The sequence below is a fragment of the Cupressus sempervirens genome, chromosome 3 (assembly GCF_028749045.1).
Source record: "Cupressus sempervirens isolate cs-2001-9-10 chromosome 3, ASM2874904v1, whole genome shotgun sequence".
NCBI lineage: Eukaryota > Viridiplantae > Streptophyta > Pinopsida > Cupressales > Cupressaceae > Cupressus > Cupressus sempervirens.
Window position 1 is genome coordinate 52,297,469 of NC_143120.1, and position 23,892 is coordinate 52,321,360.

The window sequence follows — 23,892 nt, forward strand, 5'->3', positions numbered from 1 at the left end:
AATGAACTGCTTCTTTAATTTGTCCACCATGCGATCCCACCTTGTGATCTTCTCCTTTCCTCTTCTGTTTCTTTCCAATTGAACCTCTTGCCACCAAATTTTGGCATGTCCTTTCAGTTTGGCCTTTGCAAACTTAACCCTATCTGGGTCCCTGATATCCTCATACTCAAAGTATTCTTCCAGTTCATTGATCCAGTCGATCAACTCATCTGATTTCAGATTTCTTGAAAATACACCCACATCAACTGTAGGTGTTTTCCCAAATTTAGTAATGGCCCTAAAAAGCCTTTCGTCTACCTGATTCAGAACTTCCCTGTCAAATTCCCCTTCTGGTCCAATTTCTTCTTCTCCATTGTCATCCTCACTGTCGTCACCTGTGACAACATTTGTTCCTCTACGGAGCTCCTCCTGCAATGCTTGTACCTACCTTTGGAGGGCTATAACCTCCTCAGGATTAATAGCTTTGACCCTTCACCCACGTTTTCTTCATGGAGGCATGTTCTTAACTCAAACCCACAACCACACAGTCTTGGTGCAAACTGCCTCACGGTCGACGCTCTGTCTACACACTCAGGAAAACTAGCTCTGATACCACTTGATGGGGACACAATCCAAGCACAGAATGGACACAACAGGAAAAGGGAAATTGTATTAACTGTGAAAATAAGCTAGTACATTCAGTACAGAGAAAATAGTCTTCATAACATGTCCTATGGGCTTACAATAACATAAATCTGGATATAATTTCTCCTTTCAGTACCTCCTCTCAAAATCCACTCCGAACTGCCTTTTACAATGCCAGAAATGTCTTTAAATAGACCCCAGAGGGTTAAGGACTAGGAATACATTCTAGAAAGTGCTAGTAGGAATCCACCGACCAAGTAGAAGGCTCTAGAAGCCACGTTAGAAGTTGGTGCAAATCTAGAAGAATCCAAAAATGGTAACCGAACTTTCAGGAGGCATAACTTTTGAACCGTAGCTCCAATTGACGAACCGTTTACATTTTTGAAAAGCCCTCGAAGTGCTCTATTACCCTATTGATGAGCTTTTCTTGTCCCTCATTTTTCAGCCCTTTTTGAGATCATTTAATGCCCCTAACCTAACTTTGAAGCATTCTTAGGAGGTCTCCAAAATCTGAAAAACTGCGATAACTTTCAAATCGTGGGGTCTTTTGACCTGATTCTTTTTTTGGAATGCTCTAAATTACAATTACATTCATATGGCCAATTTACAACTCTTAGTTCACCAAATGATGGCTCAATTACATACTCCTATTTTTTTGGCATTTACACGTATCCCAAGGTGTTCAAATACTCTATCCTAGAACAATGATAGTGGGACTATGAGAGTTGTTACCTTTATTTGACCCAAATGGGTATCCAAAAATGAAAACACATGAAACAGAAACTAAGTCTAAGTATTTTTTTTTGGGTGACATAGGATTGCCCTTATACCTCTGGATGCTCCTACATCAGACACCCAGGGTAGATTGAAAAGTGACCCTGTCACTTTATGAATGCTAGAGGGAATCCCAATTGAGAAACCTCAGCTGCTGAAATCTAGGTTGAGTCCTCTATCGACTATCCTTTCCACTTGACCAAATACTCTTCATAATGCCTATTTCTGGTACTTCTACCCACACGATGATCTAGAATGTCTTCTATCTCCTCCTTCTTAGAAGCAGGAATTGGACATTGCTCTAACACTAGCTCCTCGTTTGCACCATCATCATGATACTCTATTAAGTCTGCAATGGTGAAAATAGGAGAAATGTGAACACCATCTGGCAACTCCACCTCATATGCATTTCCTGAGTCATGTTTCTTCAGAATTTTGTAGGGGCCAAATTTCTTCATTTTTAGTTTGTTGTAAGTATCGACTGGAAATCTTTCTTTTCGTCAATGCACCATGACTAGATCCCCTACTTGGAATTCCTTTAGTCTTCTCCTTTGATCAGCCCTAGCTTTATACTCTTGATTCATCTTGGTAATGTGTGCCTGAACCTCCTCATGTAGACGCTTGATATGTTCAGCAAATTTTTCAGCTTTACCACTTGTCCTCTCCCCTTGCTCTATCTTCCTCAATTCTAGTGCAGTCCTTGGGCTACTTCCATATACTATTTGGAATGGTGATTTTTCAGTACTCCTATTTATAGAGTTATTGTAAGCAAACTCTACTTGTGGTAGAATCAAATCCCATCCCTTAGGCTTATCCCCAACTAAACATCTCAGCAAATTGCCCAGACTTCTGTTTACCACTTTTGTTTGGCTGTCAATCTATGGGTGATGCGTAGAACTGAATTTCAATTATGTTCTCAACTTCTTCCATAATGTCCTCAAGAAATATCCCACAAATTTAGTATCTCTATCAGAAACTATACTCCTTGGAAGACAATGTAGTCTTACCACCTCTCTGAAAAAAAAGTCTACAATATAGACATCATCATGAATCTTGTGGCATGGAATGAAATGTGCCATTTTGGAGAACCTATCAACCACCACAAATACTGAGTCATTACCGTGTTGTGTCCTTGGCAATCCAAGAACAAAATCCATACTTATGTCCTCCATGGCCTTGATGGAACAGGCAATGGCTGATATAGTCCAGTATTGTGACTAAATCCCTTGGCAACTTGACAAACCTGGTAACTCTGTACAAACTTCTTCACATTCTGTGAAATCTGCGGCCAAAAATAATGTTCTCTAAGAATGGCAAAGGTCTTATCTCAACCAAAATGTCCTGCCATCCCTCCGCTGTGTTTCTCCTTAATCAGATTTTCCCTCATGGAACTCCTTGGAATGCACAATTGACTACCCTTGAACAACATGCCATCTTGAATCAAATAGTCTAACCACTTGGTTCAATCTATAACAAGATGCTCTTTACAAGCTTTCGATGCTTCAGCAAAATCAGGATCCTCAGGGTACAAATTCTTGAGTTCATCAAACCCAACTACTTCAACCTGCATTACTATAAGCAACAACTGTCTCCTACTTAGTGCATCTGCAACCCTATGAGATTTTCCAATTCTATGCTTCAACACAAATGTATAACTCTGCAAGAACTTGACACACTTCATATGCCTTTGATTTAATTTACCTTGGCTATTTAGGTACTATAATGCTTGATGATCAGTATACAAAAAAAATTCCTTTGGCAATAAATAATGCCTCCATTTCTTTAAGGCCTAAACTATTGCATAGAACTCTTGATCATAAACATAGTAATTCTTCTTTGCATCATTCAATTTTTCAGTAAAATAAGCAATAGGCTTACCTTCTTGGCTTAATACAGCCCCAGTAGCACTACCACTAGCATCACAATCCACCTGGAACACCTTTCTAAAATCTGGAAGTGCCAACACAGGTTGTTCTGTCACCTTCTTCTTTAGCAATACAAATCTTCTCATAGCTACTGCAGTCCATTTGAATTCTTTTCTATCCCCTCTTATTGTGTCAGTTAGGGGTGCACATATGCCACTAAAATTCTTAATAAACTTCCTATAAAAACTAACCAGACCATGAAATTATCTTACCTCAGTAGCAGACCTTGGAGCAGGCCATTCCAAGATAGCTTTTACCTTCTCTAGATCCATTTGAAGACCTTCAGGTGATATAACAAACCCAAAGTAGACTAACTCCCTTTTAGCAAAGATACATTTCTTCAAATTAATTAACAATTTCTCTTCCCTCAACCTCTCAAGAACACTACAAATATGCAATAAATGTTCTTCTAGAGTCTTGCTGAAAATTAAAATATAAACCAAATAAACAATAACAAATTTTTCAAAGAACTTCTTAAGTACCTCATTCATGAGCCGCATGAAGGTGCTTGGGGCGTTTGTCAATCCAAAGGGCATGACTAACCACTCATAAAGACCCTCCTTAGTCTTGAAGGCCATTTTTCACTCATCTCCTTCTCGAATTCGTATTTGGTGATAACCACTCTTGAGATCTATCTTTGTGAAGTATTGAGCTCCACTCAAGCAGTCCATAAGATCATCCATTCTTGGCAAAGGAAATTGATATTTGATGGTTATCCTATTTATAGCTCGAGAGTCTATACACATTCTCCACTCTCCATCCTTCTTTGGTGCCAATATTGTGCGTACTGCACATGGACTCAGGCTCTCCCGAATCAAGCCCTTCCTCAACAGCTCCTGAACCTGTCCGTTTAGCTCCTCTATTTCAGTAGGAGTCATCTTGAGAGTAGCTTTGTTAGGAAAACTTGCTCCTGGAATCAGATCTATCTGATGACTGATTTGCCTTACTGGTGGCAATCCTTCTGGAGCATTATCAGAGATAATATCTCCAAATTCACCTAGTAAATCTAAAATTTCAAGTGGTATTTCACTACTACCTTCTTTATCTTTCCTAGGAATCAAAGCATAGCACATACGCTGATGTTTCATTCCATCTAAAAACTTCCTTCCATCAACAAGACAAATCCTAGCACTTCTACATACCTTTTCACCTTCCCTTTTCATGGGCTTCAGTTTGTGGTGAACTCCATCGTTTGTTAGATAATATGTGTTTGCATGACTATCATGTACTGCATTTCTATCAAACTACCATGGTCTACCCAACAATAGATGGAAAACATCCATTGGAATAGCATCATAGAGAACTTCATTATGGTAACTCCCAATTTTGAATTTCACAAGACATTGTTCACTTACCAGGACGGTATGATCATCTTTTACCCAAGCAATCCGATAGGGCTTGGGATGTCTCTCCCTCTTGAGCTTCAGCTTAGAGAACATCTCTTATGATACCAAGTTATCAGTGCTACCACCATTAATGATCACGTCACAACATTTATCCTCACACTTGCATTTGGTATGGAACAAACTCCTCATTTGTCCTAGTTCAATCTCACCACTTAGTAGGACCCTTTCATTCACCAAGGTCTCTCCTCTTTTTGCATCCTTTGAATGTAATGATTGTGCATCCTCATCCACATGAGCAATCCTAGCTTGGCCCTTAGCTCTCCTATTTGTCCTTCCTTTTCGTTTAGGGTATTCAAAGGCACGATGACCTTCTTCATTGCAATGAAAATATGTACCATGTAAGCCTCCTCTTCCTTGTCCACGCCCTCTACCTCTTCCTCTCTGATTTCCAAAGTCTTGAGAATGGGAGCGATTGAAACCCTCATTCCTCTGGTTCCTGCTAGTACCCACATCTTCATTTTTCTTTTAGGTTTCATTTCGACCTCGAGATGACCTACTGCTTCCCCTTCCTCCTTGACCATGCCCTCTTTGTCTCCCTTGAAACCTCTTATTCAGCTTCTCTTCAACTCATAGGGAAAACTGGTATGCCTCTTCAATGTTGGTCATTCTTACCAGACTTAATTCCTCCTGGATGTTAGGTCGCAACCCACTGATATAATGAGCAACCCTCTCCTTATTTTCTTCTACATGCCCTAATCTAATCAAAAGTCAATAAAACTCCTCTGTATATTCTTGGACTGATCTTCCTGCTTGCTTTAGCCCATGCATCTTCTTAAACAAATCAAGCTCGTAGTCCACAGGAATGAACTGCTTCTTTAATTTGTCCACCATGCGAACCCACCTGTGATCTTCTCCTTTCCTCTTCTATTTCTTTCCAATTGAACCTCTTGCCACCAAATTTTGGCATGGCCTTTGCAAACTTAACCCTATATGGGTCCCTGATATCCTCATACTCAAAGTATTTTTCCAGTTCATTGATCCAGTCGATCAACTCATCTGGTTTCGGATTTCCTGAAAATACACCCACATTAATTGTAGGTCTTTTCCCAAATTTAGTAATGGCCCTAAAAAGCCTTTCCTCTGCTTGATTTAGAACTTCCCTGTCAAATTCCCCTTCTGGTCCAATTTCTTCTTCTCCATTGTCATCCTCACTGTCATCACCTGTGGCAACATTTGTTCCTCTACGGAGCTCCTCTTGCAATGCTTGTACCTGCCTTTGGAGGGCTCTAACCTCCTCAAGATTAACAAATCCAGCCCTTCCACCATGATCTCTTCATGGAGGCATCTTCTTAACTCAAATCCAAAACCACACAGTCCTGGTGGAAACTGCCTCATAGTCGGTGCTCTGTTTACACACTCAGGAAAAGCAGCTCTGATACCACTTGATGGGGACACAACCCAAGCACAGAATGAACACAACAAGAAAAGGGAAATTGTATTAACTATGAAAATAAGCTAGTACATTCACTACAGAGAAAATAGTCTTTATAACATGCCCTATGGGCTTACAATAACATAAATCTGGAGATAATTTCTCCTTTCAGTACCTCCTCTCAAAATCCACTTCGAACTGCCTTTTAAAATGCTAGAAATGTCCTTAAATAGATCTCGACGGGTTAAGGACTAGGAATACATTCTAAAAAGTTCTAGTAGGCATCTATCGACCAAGTAGAAGGCTCCAGAATCCATGTTAGAAGTTGGTACAAATCTAGAAGAATCCAAAAATGGTAACCGAACTTTCAAGAGGCATAACTTTTGAACCGTAGCTCCGATTGACGAACTGTTTACATTTTTAGAAAGCTCTCGAAGCGCTCTATAGCCCTATGGATGAGCTTAGCTTGTCCCCCATTTTTGGCTCTTTTTGAGGTCATTTAATGCCCCTAACTTGACTTTGAAGCATTCTTAGGAGGTCTCCAAAACTCAAAAACTGCGATAACTTTCATACCATGGGGCATTTTGACCTGATTCTTTTTCTAGAATGCTCCAAATTACAATTACATTCATCTAGCCAATTTACACCTCCTAGTTCACCAAATGATGGCTCAATTACATACTCCTATTTTTTTGGCATTTACATGTATCCCAGGGTGTTAAAATACTCTATCCTAGAACACTGATAGTGGAATTGTGAGAGTTGGAACCTTTATTTGACCCAAATGGGTATCCAAAAATGAAAACACATGAAACAAAAACTAAGTCTAAGTACTTCTTTTTTTGGGTGGCACAGGATTTCCCTTATACCTCTGGATGCTCCTGCATCAGTTAGGTACTGAGTGAGTTTTTCATGGAAAATTTCTTAATAGAGTGATGTAAACAGATCTTTGTAAATATCCTAACAGAGTCCTTACTTAGTTATAAGTGTCAAATCCTTTAACAAGGTCAAACCTTATAGTTTCTTAAGTCTTTTATAGGACAAAATCCTTACAGAGTAGACCATATGTTTGTTTAAAATAGCTAATACTGGGTGGGGTGAATCAGTATTCTACAAAATTTTTTCCCACAATTGAATATTGTTAGTTACTTTATAATTTGCATATAAAATTAAGCCAACAATTTTGAACAGTAAATATAACCATACACATAGAGAACTCATCACACCATTATTTGTTAACTAGGAAAACCCTTGCCAAGGGAAAACCCCAGTGGGGATGATACCCACTAGATGATTCACTAAGAAATAGGATCCTATTAAGAATATTGACCCTGTTAGGAGTCTATGGAATACATATAGTGTCTTGAGTCCTTGTTAGAGGACTAGGTCTTGTTAGAATCCTCAATCCTTTTAGGACTTGGTGTATCAAGCAAGTCTAGATTAGCTACACTTTTGTTGACTATCTTCTGCATTCTATCTAGGACATCAGTAATAGTCTTGTCCAAAGACTTTACTGATTTATTCTTTTCAAATAACTTTCTCAGTGAGGTCATTAATCTCTTTTGATCAACATCATCATTTGATGGCACTGATATTGTTGTTGTTGCTGCTACGATTGGAGTTATTGTAGGAATAGGTGTAACAGCTTTAAGTTTCTCCTTCTTCTTCTCTTCATTAGCTTTCTTCTTCTCTTCTTCCAATATTTCTGCTTCTTTCCTTTCCTCTCTTCTTTTTTCTTGTCTTCTTCTTCTTCTTCTTTCCTTTTCTTCTCCCCTTCTTCTAGCCTCTTTACCTTTGCTATCCTCTCTATTTCTTTCTTCATTTATTCTCCTTCATCTTCATTAGAGCTGGAGTATGTTGTTATATTATTGATATTGCCAATAATATTTGCTCTGTATCCTACAAAAGGATTCTCCTTTGTATCTACACTTATGTGCATATTGTCCACTTGCATGGATTCAATATTCATAACAACATGTGGTGGTGAGAGTGCTTGTTGTTTCTCTTCTACTTCTCCCTCATCACTAGATGGTGTGTGTGCTTCTACATACACTGGGCTATTAGGCTTAGACTGTATACTTGTACCTTAGGAACTAGGATCATGAATTTAACAATTGCCTCCTATGTCTCCTTCCTGACATCCTCATAATTACCTCCCATCAGAAGAATTGCTCTTGTTTTGTCCCTCAATAAGGGATCGATACCCTTCAAAATTATGTTTGAGTCCTCCTTAGAGTCAACTTCACATAGTTTATTTATCATTTTTATCCTTAAATTCATATCTTCTTCTAATACTATTTTCTTCTTGTTTATTAGCCTATTATATAGGTCTTCAGCTATCTTAGTCTAAATATTCTCAAACTTCTTATTTCTCAAAACCATGTTTCTTACAATGGAATTTTCTAGTTGCCTTCTATCCATATTACTATATAGATTATAATACTTGTTTAACTATATAAAATTATCATCGTTAATTATTTTCATGTTTAGGTTCTCTACCTTTGGTTTACATGCTCTCTTTCTAGCTATAGTTTTGCCTTCCTATGCATGTTGCACTATTGGTCTATCTCTACCTTCACCCTCATAACTTTTAGATTCACTTACTTGCATCATTTTTCTTCTCTTACCTAGTCCACTAGTGATCTTCTTGACCCTTTTCTTGGTGGATGGTGTAGGTTCTTTCTTAACCTTTACTAATCTCACTGACTTTCTCTATGCAATAGGTGCTTCCACCTCTAATTTCTTCTTAGTATGTTCACCTCTTGTTCTAACTGGTTGCACTGGGCAACTACTGCAATAGTACAATAGGGGCCTACACACATGCTTGTGCTATTGTCACACCTTTTGAATGTCCTACAACAACAATAGGAGTTTTTTCTATGACTTCAAATTGTCCTATTGCTTTCATTTCTAGCGCAATGCCTTTGACTTCATTAAATTCCTCTCTAGTCATGTCTAATTTCTTGAAGATGGAATCTATCACCTTTTTGCACTTTCTTCTTACTTTCCTTGATGTGTAGTTTTGATTGAATTATTCTCATTTTCTCCTCATAGGTTTCCCATCTAAAGCATTCTATGTCCTTCTCTTATTCAAGTATGATTTGTGCATACTCTTCTATGAGCTCTACACTCATCTCATATCCCATGGGTTATATGAACTTAACCCTCAGTAACACAGCTTCCATACGGGTGTTGTCTATTTCCACCATGAAGCATATCTATTCCTTGTACTTTGCTACCATTGAGGGAGGTATTCTTAATCTTTATTTTATTTCTAATTGGAAACCTTTCATCATTCTATCAATGTCATCATCTCTAACATTCTCTAACTTAGATCTCTAGCATTGAGTCACCATCTTCATTGCACACTCGTTGATATCCTAATTTGTTACTCTAGGAAACTTCCTTGAAGCATAGAAAAATAAGTGAGTCAGTAGGGACTCAAATCTAAAAACTGTGCTCTTTGTTTTATTCAATTTGGCAATGTTATCTAAAATTGCAGTCTAATAATCTCACATAGATTAACTTTTCTTCATTGAACTACCAATATATAAGTCACATGTAAAAGTCTAGCTAGTACAAGGTTAACCCCTAATCCATGGTTGAACTTGTACCCTAATAGCTTTCATAAGAACTTTACTCCTTTGTCTTGAATGGAGTCTACCTTCATGTTTCTTCCATCAAACCTAGTATTTAGGTTTGTCTTAACCATTTTCCTAACATTCTTCTCATTTACAAGATTGTATCCCTCATTGCTCAAACCTATGAGCTTTGAATTAGGTCATTATCAATAATTATTTGTGCATCACCTAGTCATAACAAATCATTGTGTACCCTACTCAGAATAATTTGGGTCCAATTGTGATTATCAAATTATGTATAAAACATATATTTTACTAAATTCAACTCACTCAACTGTGCATACTCGAATTTTAGGGATAAATCACTATTATACATGGTTCCCAAATCTTTGTGAATATCTTCATCTCCTATGCTTTCAATCTGACAATGGATATAATTTCTAATATCTTCAACATGAAGTACATTCTCTGGAACTTGCAAAAATGTACCTAACGGGTCATCCAAAAGTGAAATAAATGGATATCTCTTGAAGACATATTGTGGTCTATCACTCATATCATAGACAATTTGACTAGCCATTATAATTCTACTATATTATTTGAGAAATTTAGCTTTAGCTTTGTAAAATACCTTAAAATCACATTTTAGGGCTTTTACATCTTTATGCTTTGCAAACTTCTCTTTGCACTTTACTTTGATGTCAAATCACTCTTCAATTTTCTCAAGACACTTCACATGAACAAATGGCACACACAATAATTTTTTCTATCATTAAATCATATCAAATTGGATTTCACATTAAATGTTTATCTACCACAAATTCAAATACTATATCTATTTACTAGCAAGCTTGTTTTCTAAATTCCTACTCACTAAGATCATATCTAGACTTGCGCACTTGACCATAGCTTTCTCTCTATGTCTTTTACCTTATATTAATTGTGCAACTTCCAATTCTCTCTTTGACATCAATTCTGACCAACTGATGTTCTGCCTCTTCTAAAATAGCTTAATCCAGGTAGGATAAGTCGCAAACAATGTGTGAATTTAATTTCTCATTAGGTACATCGAAATACTATTCCTCCAAAATTGTAAAAGAGCTTTTTGGATCCTTCACTATCACAAATGCTTCTTTGAATTCATCAACATCTTCCTTAATTTCTTCCTTCTGACTATTGTCACTATTATTGTTACTCTTTCTATTAGTTATGTTGTTGTTCCATCTATAATTGGGATTCCTATTAAATTTCCTTTAGTCCATTCTATAATATCTCTCTATGTGTCTAAAGTTATTACATAACTGAAATGCAGGTTCATTTCTCCTCTGATTTGTTCCATTCTAATTCTTAGGTGCTCTGCAATTCCTTACAATGTGTCTAGGATTGTTACACTTGTAACACACAAAGTGGTTCTTTTCTCCATTGTATTTCTTACCATCATTGGATCCTCTCTGTGATCTACCTCTTACATTACCTATAGTGTTAGTATTCCTAAACATTCTAATATTTTCATTATTACCATCAAACATAGGTTTCTTAGATTATATTTCTTTATGTCCATAACCATGACAATTATAACAATAAAAACTTGTAATGGATTTAAAAGAATTACCTATGCAATCTCTTTTCATATGTCCAACTTTATTACATATGAAGCATCTACCTCTAAACGCACGTCTTACTTCCTTGGGTGGTTCATCTTCCTTAGGTTTATCAACTTGTTTTATTTTCTTAGGTTCATCATATTTCACTAAAAAATTAATTAATTCAACTTCCTTTGATACTTCAATAGATGTGCTTGATTCTACTTTAATTAGATTATATTCCTTAGGGGATTCAACAACTAGATATGGTTCTATTCTTATTTCAACTTTCTTGGCTAATTTCTCTCTAATAAGATATCCAAGTCTTGTCTTGTCATAAGAAGGTCTCTGGTGAAATATTTGTTCATCTATCTTCTCACTACTAGAATAAAGTTTCTCTAATTGTTTCTTATCTTGTGTCAATTCTCCTTTCACAATGACATTGCACTTTTCTAATTCCACATGCTCAATCTTGATAGTATTTGGTTCAGATGTAACTTAACCTGGATCTAAGGTCTGCATTCTTAGTTTTCACTTGAAGTTCATTCTTGTCACTATTTTTCTTAAGACTCAACTTAAGTTTAACAATTTTTAGTTCATATTTCAAAATCTCATTTTCTTTCTAGAGATTTCCTACTTCATCATTGTCACTAGTTTGTGCAATTGATTCCTTGCCAAATTTTAGATCATCCATCTTGTCTTTTAGTTTACCAATGAAAACTTTTGCATCATCATATCTATCTTTCAGGTTATCTCTTTCTTCAGTAAGAAGGTCAGTCTTCTCAAGAGCTTGTTAAAGGTTTTTCTTCAACTGTTCCATATCTATTGGGGTTTTACTCAAGTTGTTAAAATTCTTTTGAGTAACTAGGCTCTAATACCAGTTGTTAGAAATAGATAATACTGAGGGGGAGGGGGTGAATCAATATTCTACAAACTTTTTTCCACAACTAAATATTGCTAATTACATTATAACTTGCATATGAAAGTAAGCCAACAATGTTGAACAGTAAATATAACCATACACATAAAGAACTCATTACACCATTACTTGTTAATTAGGGAAACCCTGGTGAAGATGATACCCACTAGATGATTCACTAAGCAATAGGATCTTGTTAATGATATTGGCCCTCTTAGGAGTCTATGCAATCCATATAGTGTCTCATGTCCTTGTTAGAGGACTAGGCCTTGTTAAAATCCTCAACCCTATTAGGAGTTGGTGTATCAAATACAATGTATGCAAGAAGAACCCACTAGCCTAACATGCAATTATACAATTCAATTCTTCACAAGAATAGATATACATACAATACTTTCTATCTATTTTATTTTGCAATTTCTCTAATCATACATCAGATGTAGTTCACATATCATTTCATAAACTTCATATCAATCTCGAATATCACATAGATCATACATATGTTGCACACTTATCTTTGCAAGATAAGATCTTTACTTCTCATTTTCATAATTCACATTTTAGTCGGCCTTCATGCTTTCACATGCTTGGCATAATATAAAATAACTTATGGAATAATATCCACATAGTTGGCTCATCATGACTTATTAATTATTTTGTCACCAAAATAATTCCTCAAGTCATAAAATCCAATTCACTACTATGCTTTATTCTCCTCTGTTAAATACCCGTACTTGTATTTCAATCATAACTCATATCATATTGTCCATACACACATGTGATTGGTACATGTCATCATGATATTGTCATAGAATTTTTCTCAACTATGCATAAGCTAACTCTTAATGAGTTGTCCATACACATTACATCTTCTCTCTACATTGTTGTAAACTATCTAACACTTAGACAATTTGATATCTCTAAATGCATAAATGAAATGTTGATTGTATGTTGCCATAAATGACAACAATCAAAAAATCTACCTAACCATATTATCGACAATATTATGGTCAAACATTATAACCTTAACTTGTTAACTTTATTATTGCAATAGTAAAGATTTGTGGGTGTCATCCTCATCATAGTTTTACCTTCACCTTGGAGGGTTTCTGGGTAACAAATACAATGTTATGTGTTATTACTTTCATGAATGTGATTGAATTGATTTACATGTTACAAAAAGTTTATGTTTATAGATTTGTGTGCATAACTTATTATTGGATGTGGATGAATCTATGAAAAGATATAATTGTTATAGATTATGATTCACCCCACCTCTTAGTATCTAGTTTACTCCTCCATAAATCAACAATTGGTATCAGAAATAAGCTATCCGAAGCAAGCTTGAAGGCTTGGAGATTAGGTCTTGGAAGATGAAGTCTTTGAAACCAGACAAGTCTATTAAGAATCAAGTGATTAACATCCAAGTCACACTGCAAAAACTAGGGTAGTCAAGATAGGATCGAAAGGCTTCCGTAAAAAAGAGAAGGGAAATTGTCATCAAGATAAAGAAATTATCTTATGAAGAATTTGAAGCTAAAGGACTATTTGGACCAATCAATCCTAATGATAAATCATCTATTAAAATACGTAGAAAGAACAAACTCCTCAATGAAGAGATAAGGGCACTGAAAAGTGAACATAAAGATTGCTTCCAAAGAAAAGAAAATGAAGAAGATTATTGAAGACCTAGAAGCTAAATTAGTCACCCTAGGCAAGGGAAAATAACCATTGCAATTGAATCAAGGTCTTGGTGAAGACAAAGAACAAGATAGTGGTGATGAGGAAGAAGAAGTAGAATAGGAAAATGCTAACAACAGTAAAGCCGTAGTTGTTGTCATACTAACAAGAAACAACGCTCAAAGGTCAAAGAAGAAGGCAACGACACATCCACCATGAACTAATCCAAGGACAAGGGTAGCTACTATTGTTGAGTAGTCTGTGAAGCTGAAATTAGAAGAGACTACTGAGTCAAGTGAACCTTGAACCAAGAGAAGGAGATTGGTCAGAGAATTTCCTATTAGGAAAATCAAGACTATTGAAGAGGTATGTGACATCTAAGAAGATATGTAGGGTTATCTAGTTTCAAATATTTGAGATATGATACACTAGATAATGATGATAAAAATAAAACTGACAAAACTATAGTAGAAATGATTGCAAATAAAAAACTAGATCCTAGCACAATAGAGAAGAATATACCTAAGGATCTATATTATAGATTAGAAAGAACATGGCAACAGGTTGAAGTAATAGAAAATTAGATAAAAATTGACACACTATTTAAAATTATACTTGACATGTCTCTAGACCAAAAGGACACATTTTTGAAATAAAATAGGAGCAGATTTGTTCCTAAAAACATAATTTACTTGATACTACAAAATAAAGAGGAATTTGAATGAGAGTAGAGTGAACTATTGTAGAAAAGAATTTTTTGGCATATAGCAAAGAAGGTAGAAACTATGAATATTGATGATGAGCACAATAGTGGAAAAAGCTCAGGTGTGTCGATTCCACAAGGCATCATATCTCATATACATGTTGACACTCTTGACATTCTAGAAGTTGAGCAGTCAAGGCTTACCAATGAAGAAGAAGATGATGAAGATGAAAATGATAAGACTATCTTAGTACCTCAAATTGAGGAAAATAAAGAATTAAATAAGGGTGAACCAAGTGCTACTATTTTTGTCTCGAGCATCGATGCACAAGAAAGACCGACTGGTGTTAACTCCTCATCTAATCCTAAGGCAGTGTCAAGCAACATCACCCTTTCATTGAGAAGGAAAATGAAAGAAATAAAGGAAATTTCACCAGATAGTGAAGTCAGTCTGGATGAACATATTGAGATGCCACAATTTGATCTAGCAAATCTCACCTTGTACTCAAAATTTTTGTTACAAGAAATTTTAAAGAAGAAAAAGAGGCAAGAAGAGCTCAGGAGAGAGCTAAAGAAGGAATAGATACTACAATATATAAAGCATATTTTTGTTGATGCTTTTGACATACAAAATGTAGATGAAGAGACACCAATCATTGATCAACTTGTACATATAATTGATCAAGTGAGTGCTAAAAATATTGAATCCAATGACAAGTTAATGGATTGGTCAACAAGAAGAGTTGAGACCAAGGTTATGGAAAAAGTTTTCATAATTGTAGGTGAGCAAAAAGTATTATTATAGGATAAAGCACAAGTAATGATGAATCTTATACAGAGGGTACAATAGGTGTACACAATTTTGTCAGATGTGCCAAGATTTATAGATGCTATTCAAGCACAGGTAGATAAGACTTAGACTGAGATGAAGGCATCCAATAGTGTTGTATTAGAGTCAGCAAGATCTAGCATAGATCACTACAATATTTTGTTGAATTCTCAAGGTACAATAGTTGAGCTTCAGGCAGGTGACAACACTATGAGATCTAAATTGATCTCAATTCAGGCAATTTTGATACCTTATTTTGAGGTCATGCAGAGAGGGCTGAAAACAACCTAGGATGTTATCATAGAAGATCATAACTTAATAGTGGCTGAGAGTCTAATAGATTTAGCTGCAAAACTAAAACTAAAGAATCAAATTTCAGAGGCAGCAAGAACCATAGAATCGTGCAATGGCCATGATTACCACAGTTCACAAGTAATTCATTAGAACATATGGATTGCTTCAACTCTTTCAACTCCAAAAATAATAACATCAAGTGTTAAAAAATAAGGGGGAAATATATACAAGGGAGAAACGTATATAGAAGTGGTATCATGTACAGGTAATGAATAAAGGCTATAATGAATTTTTGTATTCATTTTTCACAAGTCATAATACTTATGGGGAGAGATCAATAATTTTTTTCATATGAAAATGTGTAAATATGAAAAATTACTTTTTCCACTAATGTCAAAAGGGGAGATTGCTAGTATCTCTAATTGTTGTTGTCTATTAGTGTCAATCGCTTAGTCATTTACAAGGCAAAGTCAAACAGTCATCACTACATCTGAGCTACTCTACATAGGTTGAGTCAAGTACATATTATAATATGTACCTAATAATTATATATGAGTTGATTAAGTATGGTCATAGATACATTTTCTATATGGATCAAGCTCAGTTGGCAACTGAGAAAGTCATTAGTGACTGAGTGAAATTCCAAGTATATACTGGAATTCTTTAGAATAAATGAAAGGGGGTGTGAATAAGTTATCCAAGGTCCAGATGTACAATTAAAAATTTTCACATCTTAGTGAACCCATATCCATAAAACATTTTCATGCATGCATCCATTAGATCATACAATTCTTAAACTTTATAGTTTACTGTCCTAGGTCAAAACAATTTTGCAGAAATTTAATAATAGATTCAATAACACATTTGACACATGGATTTTATGTCAAAACCCAATTTGGGAAAAATCACTAGTAATATGTTGCTAATTCTCACTCTTTTGAAGTGATGCCCTATGAAAGGCCAACCCTATTAAAGGTTACAATAGACACTATTAAATGTTACTTGGTTAGAGAATTTCAAACACCCTATTAGGAGTGAGCCTTGTTAGAGGACTTTAGATTATTCACTTGGAATGTTACCCAATTAAAGAATTTACAAATAACTATTAGGTCAACCTTAATCCAAAGGATTTACCGTAAATTGATACAATGATTTTAAGGTAACAGTAAGGCTTGATCTGATAATAAATTACAACTCACTTGGAGATTATAGATCTTTGTTTCAGTCCTCCATTCTGCTTGTCTTTCACACACTTCACCTTTGATAGATTGTTCACCCTTTAGGGATTCATAATCTTAAGCCTTCTTTCTTTGCATTCACACTCTCTTCTATTTGGGCATTTTATTAAACAATACCCTAGACTCCTTGTCTTCCTTATGTTCTTGCAGATGACAACCTTTGCTTCTGACTAGATCTCTTTATATATAGAATTTAAGATCTTTTTCTGTTTAACCTTAATCATCCATTTTAGGGTTAAGTAAGATTAGGTAGGATACAATGAATCTACCCACTTTTCCATTTTGTTCCTCGAGAAACTTCTTTGAATTTGCCTCAGAATGGTTTACATTGAATTCTATGCCACCAGTTCATCATAGTTATCTTCCACATGGTTCACACAATTCAAGAAAAGAAAATAATCAACTCAAATTTGTCAAATCTACTATTTAACATGAATACTAGCATTCAATATCAATATGTTGTCACTTGGCTTCCATACCACTCTTCCACTTGTCTTCCACTAGTTAACTTGGTAAACACTAAAGTTTACTGATGCTTGATATCAACTAAACTTTACTCAACTTACACTAAGTTCACTTGGCATACACTTAATCTTCACTTTTCTTGGCTCCAATTGATTTTTTGCTTAGCTTGCACTAACTTATCTCAGTACATATTATGAACTCGAGAAAGCTTGGAAAACTCAATTCTTCTTACTTGTTCTTCTAGAATTAATCAGTGTATCCAACCCTTATAGCCTTAAGTAGATAATTAATACACTATGTCATCACTATCTTAATTAATCTTTGTACTCCTTTTACATATCATAACTCAACCTTTTCTCTAGGTTCTCTTGTTATCTCATTTGATCAAAAAATCTTCATCAATCAAACAAATGATAGTACTCAAATCAACTACGTAGTTGTCTTACTAACAAGTAGCAACTTTAACATCAATGAAAAACAATGATTGTTCCATTACAGATTCTTCACTTCAAAAAAATCTCATATCAACAGTATATAAGTATTGAGTGATATAGTATATCCCTAACATAGTATATGTTGATCATTATGAAGTTAATAAAGGCCAGTAAACACCAATACCAAGCACCAATAATAGTAGAGGCCAAGCAATGAAGATTCTACATAAAAATTAGGAATGGAATAGAGTTTTAGACAAATTGATTATCAGGCTGACTTGGAAGGATTAGTTAAGTTTTGAAGAGGTTGTTATAGAACATTTAATACTTTTTAAGGTTGTTACAAAATATTTACATTGTGTGGATTGCATATCCCCAAACAATCAGGATGAAAAGGAAAAACATTGTATTTCATTTGCTAGGATGATAAGTATTTCACTCTATTTGTTGATGACTATTGTAGGATGATGGTGGTGATGTTTCTCAAAGCTAAATCAGATACCTTTCAGTTATTTAAGTAGTATTTTGTAGGAGTTGAAAAGGAAACATAGAAGAGTTTGAAGTGTTTGAGATCTAATAGAGGTCATAAATTAATTTCTAATGAGTTCAATACATTCTACAATGATAAAGAAAATGCTAGCACCAAGGATTCCTCCTTAAAATGGGATAGCTAAAAGGAGAAATAGATAAATAATGGACTATGCAAGAACATTGATGATGGAGAAGAATGTATACTAGAAATATTAGAGAGAAGGTGTTAGTGTTGTAGTCTATACCTTGATCAAAGTACAAGTCGAGAAAGGTACAAATGCTACACCTTTTGAACTATGGTATGGATATGCTCCTAATGTAAAATATTTCAAGATCTTTGGGAGAAAATGTTATATATTCAAAGATAATAAGAATGGAAAACATGATGCAAAGAGTGATGAAGGTATCTTCCTAGGATATTCCACTAAGAGTAGAGCTTCTAAGTGTTTAAAATCTAACACTAACAAAGTTTTGGAAAGTGCAAAATGTGAAAGTTGATGAATTTGGAGAAAGAAACGATGTTACATGTAAGAAAGAACTTGAAGATTATAGCTTAATCATCTATTTGGATGATGATGCTCCAAGAAATCCTACCTAACAAGCAAACACAACTGCAGTTTCCCAACAAATAGGGAATGTCAAGGTGTAACAACTCGTTGTCAAGAAACAAGAAATGGGTGTTGAGCAACAGAGTGAAGATTCTACATCTAAGATAGGAAATTTTAAACATTAGAGAGACAATGTTGAACATGTAGAATTTGGAACAGAACTTGAACAAGAAAGAGTTAATAAGCTTAAGATTATCTTTCAAGATGACCCTATTGAAGAACAAAGAAGGAAACCACCTATGCTAGCCAAGTTTGTAAAAAGATATCATAAACCAAAAAAAATCATTCATGATGTTGAATCAAGTGTTATGACAAGAGAAAGACTCAAAGATGATACATGCTTACTTTTTTAATTTGAACCCAAATCAATGAAGGATCCTCTAGAAAATGAAGATTGGATTCATGCAATGAATGAAGAAATTGAACAGATTGAAAAGAAAAATACTTGGACCCTAGTACCAAGACCAAAGGAGTAAAATGTTATTCAAAAAAAGTGGGTTTTCAAGAATAAGCTAAATGAAAATGGTGAAGTAACAAAGAACAAGGCAATAATAGTATTCAAAGGATATTCTTAAGAAGGGGTTGACTATGGAGAAATTTTTTTTGTTGTGGAAAGACTTGAAGGAGTGAGAACCCTTCTTGCATACTTATCCTACAAGAATTTCAAGGTATATCAAATGGATATCAAATTTGCATTTCTAAATGATATACTTGAGGAAGAAGTGTACATTAAATAACCTAAATGATTTGTGGACCAAAACAAGATGAATATGGTACACATAAACAAAACAAAGATCTTTATGGATTGAGACAAGCCCCAAGAGTATGGTATGAGAGATTAAAGAATTATTTGGTGAAGATTGGTTTTGAAAGGAAAAATGATAGTTGTAACTTATATTTGAAGATTGGTAAGAACAATTAAGTATGGTTACCTAAGATTTTTGTTGATGATGTTATATTTGGAGGAAAAGAAGCACTTTGAAAATCATTTTGTTGATGAAATGAAGAAAGAATTTGAAATGCCTATGTTTGGAGAAATCAAATTCTTTGTTGGATTGCAAGCATATCAAACAAAGTTTGGTATTTTTATGATATGGTCCAAATATATCAAGGAGATACTAAAGACCTTTGGAATGGAAAATTCAAGACTAGTGAGAACACCTATGTCTATAATACATAAGTTATCTAAAAATGATGAACATGTTGATGTAAATCAGACACTATAAAAATGAATGATTGTAAAATTATAATATTTCATTCATAGTAGACTTGATATTGTATTAGTTGTTGGGATAATTGCTAGATTTTTAGAAAACCCTAAAAAGAATGACATGATGGAAGTAAAAAGGATATTAAGATATCTAAAAGGTACATAAGATTATGGATTGTATTAGAAGAGAAGTGATATATTTGGACTGAAGGTATTCACTGACTCTGATTGGGTAGGAAATATTAATGACAAAAAAAAACTAGCAGATGTGCATTCTTTCTAGGAAAGAGATTGGTTTCTTGAACAAGAAACAAAACTGTATTTCCCAATCAACAGTTGAAGTTAAATATGTGGTTGGCATAGTGAAGTGCTCAAAAATTATGTGGATCAAGTAATTATTGAAAAGAATGAATTTTTTTATATAGATCTAGTGGTTATTTATTATGATAATGCAAGTACTATCAATATATCAAAGAATCTAGTTATGCACACTAAGACCAAGAACATTGCTATCAGGTATCACTATTAGAGGGAACTAGTTCAAGACAAAGAAGTGAAGTTAGAATATTTACACATCAAAGAAAAAATTCTAAACATATTCACTAAAGCCTTACCTAAATATGCTAATGAATATTGTAAGAATTTGGTATAGCTCTGATACCATGTAATAATTTTTCTAAGGCAATAATTCAATGCCAAGATCAAGAAGCTTAGTAGATAGCACAAGAGAGACAAATGATGATCAAATGAGAATGGATATCAAATTATTGAATGAATACATTATAGAAGTGCCTTGTATATAAAGCAAACTAATATGACTAAGAGTCAACAAAGAGATAAGCATAACAACTAAGCACATGTCTACCAAGAGTAGATTATCCTCCATTGTCATGAATATACGTGCAACAATGAGAGGATAAGAATGAAAAGGTGTATCTCATAAAGAGATGTAGTAGACAACATGTGATCAATTGGAGTGTAAACTATTGTGTTTCCTACATGACAACTAATATGAATGTACAAACTCCTAGATGTCTACGTGACAACTAATATGCTAATAAATTAACCTAAGTAAACTTAATTAATGTGTAATTAGTAGATACTTACTTACACCAGCACCCCCCCTTAAGTAAAACTTAGGGAAATGCACTTAAGCTCACAAAAGCTAGATAATAATGCAAGATGGGTCCTGACTACTAGGCCATGTTAGGTACCCAAGTAAAATATGCAAGTGTAAATGATATACAATATAATCTCTCAAAAAGAGGAGAAAGAGGGAAAACCACATCGGAAAAATCCTCCCCCAAAAAGAGAGAAGAAAAATAAAGTAAGATGCATGTATGAATGGAGTAATCAAGACCCCCCTATTATGACATACATCATGCATACATAATAGATAATTCCTCCATAAGAAGGAAATAAAGAGAAATGAAATCCCCTATAGTGAATGCTCTCCTAATGATGAGTGCTTGAAGACAAAAGAGAATCCAATGTCTAAAAATAACATTTCTCCCTTTAGGAAGAAGATACACCAAATAAAAATGCAAGAAGGCTTCCCATTGTGGATAGGAAGATGGAAGGAATAGTGAAGATGTCATGAACCAATCAAGATCAAGTCCAATAGAAGAAGGTGATAGATAAGGAACCAATGGCAATTTCTCCATATAGGAATGTGGATCAAACTCCAAAGACCAAGATGCCTCCTCAAAAGAAGTAGGAAGAGAAACAAAGAAGCCCCCCCTCAATGTAGAATCTACACCCATGAATTATTCTCTTGCATCAATGTAGAAACTGTACCATGAAAACTAAATGATATTTCTCCCTTGAAGAATAAATGGTGGCATGGCTGTACAAAAGAATACTCCCCAATCAATACGAAGAAATCTTAGAATGCAATTTGTCTTAGGAAACTACATAGGAATCTACAACACATGAGTATGATCAACCATGCAATTTGACATCTCAAGTGAAGTTTGAGATTCATTTAAAGAAATGTCCAAAGACTCAAATGTCTTCTCTAAAGTAAAAGGGACCTCCTGAAAATGTTGTAAGAAAGTATCCACAATCATGTCAAATTCAAAAGAAAGATCAAGTGGATAATCATGAGGGTTAGAGTTGTCCCTCACAATAATTGAAGAAGGATCATCCTCAATAAAGAAAAGATATATATCATCAATAGTGTCTCCCATATCCTCAATGTAGGACTCCATAAACAAACCTATAATGTTTATCAAGAATTCAACCCAAGGAAATGAGTTTGGAGGACAATGAATATCTTGCTACATTGTATCATGTGAATCCATGGCTATGTGAATACGAGTATCATCAGGAGCAATGGTTGATGTAGTGATCCCAACTCAAGAGGATGTAGTTACAACTGGAGGTAAAAGATCTTTTGGGAATGAAGGAACTTGTGGATCACCATACATCTCACAAAGATAGATCCAAATATCATAAAAATTAGTTGACTTCATGTCATCAAGTGAATCCATAACCTCCATATCCATATGTAGAAAGAGTGCATGACAAATGATTTCTATAGTGTCACTATTGTATGAAAATCCTTTCACATATGGTAATTCTTTATGCTCACTAAGATAAGTGAGAACTAACTCATTCCATTACTTATAGTTTTGTGTTGTCAAGGTAATTAAGTCATCCTCGTCCATGATGCACTAATCAATGTACTCTCTAGAATATGAAATGAATCAATGAACCCACCCTAAATAGATGATTCTAGCACTTTATATGTAGTGTGGATACAATTGACCACTTATCAAATAGACAAAAGTGAACTTCTAATTTTGATAGTTACAACAAAAAATATGAAGCTATATATGACTCAACAAGATAAGACACAAGATCTTTCGAGGATCTAATTAATTACAACAACAAAAATAGGCCAAAAATGACCAAATGATGAAAGTACTATGTCCACTTAAAATTACTCCAAACTAATATCAGGTCTGAAAAGTAGACTAAAAATTATGCACTTTCAAAAAAAAAAACACCTAAATATGTGTCCATATGAGCCCGAATGAAGCCTCTGAAGTTGTAAAAATTGGAATTTTCTATTTGTAGATAACTTCAAGAATAGAGATCACAAACAACTTGCACCAATGTGTAGATCATGAAATTCTACCCCAAAACAAAAAAATGCTTCGAAAAAAGAGTTTGTATGAGGGAGATATCACTATTTGAAAATCACCTTTGTAATTATTTTTCCTAAATCACCATTTTTGCACCTCTAAAAATCAAATAGCTCTAGATTTCACCTTAGATGTCTAATGTTGATGAAAAAAAAGCTGATTTGGGAGTTTTTTGACCTTTTGAATGTGATACCAATATTTGATTTGGACCAATAGGCTCTAATCTTTGAGCTACAAAAAAAATCTATCCAATGGCTATGTAATGAAAGTCCTTTGGCTCTAATACCATGTAAGAATTTGGTATAGCTAATTTGCCTAAGGAAATAATTACACCAAGATCAAGAAGCTTAGTAGATAGCACAAGAGAGACAAATGATGATCAAATGAGAATGGATATCAGATGATTGGATGAATACATTATAGAAGTTCCTTGTATATGAAGGCAATTGATATGACTAGGAATCAACAAAGACATAAGCATAACAACTAAGCACATGTCCACCAAGAGTGAATTATCCTCCATTGCACATGAATGTGCATGCTACAATGAGAGGATAAGAATGTAGA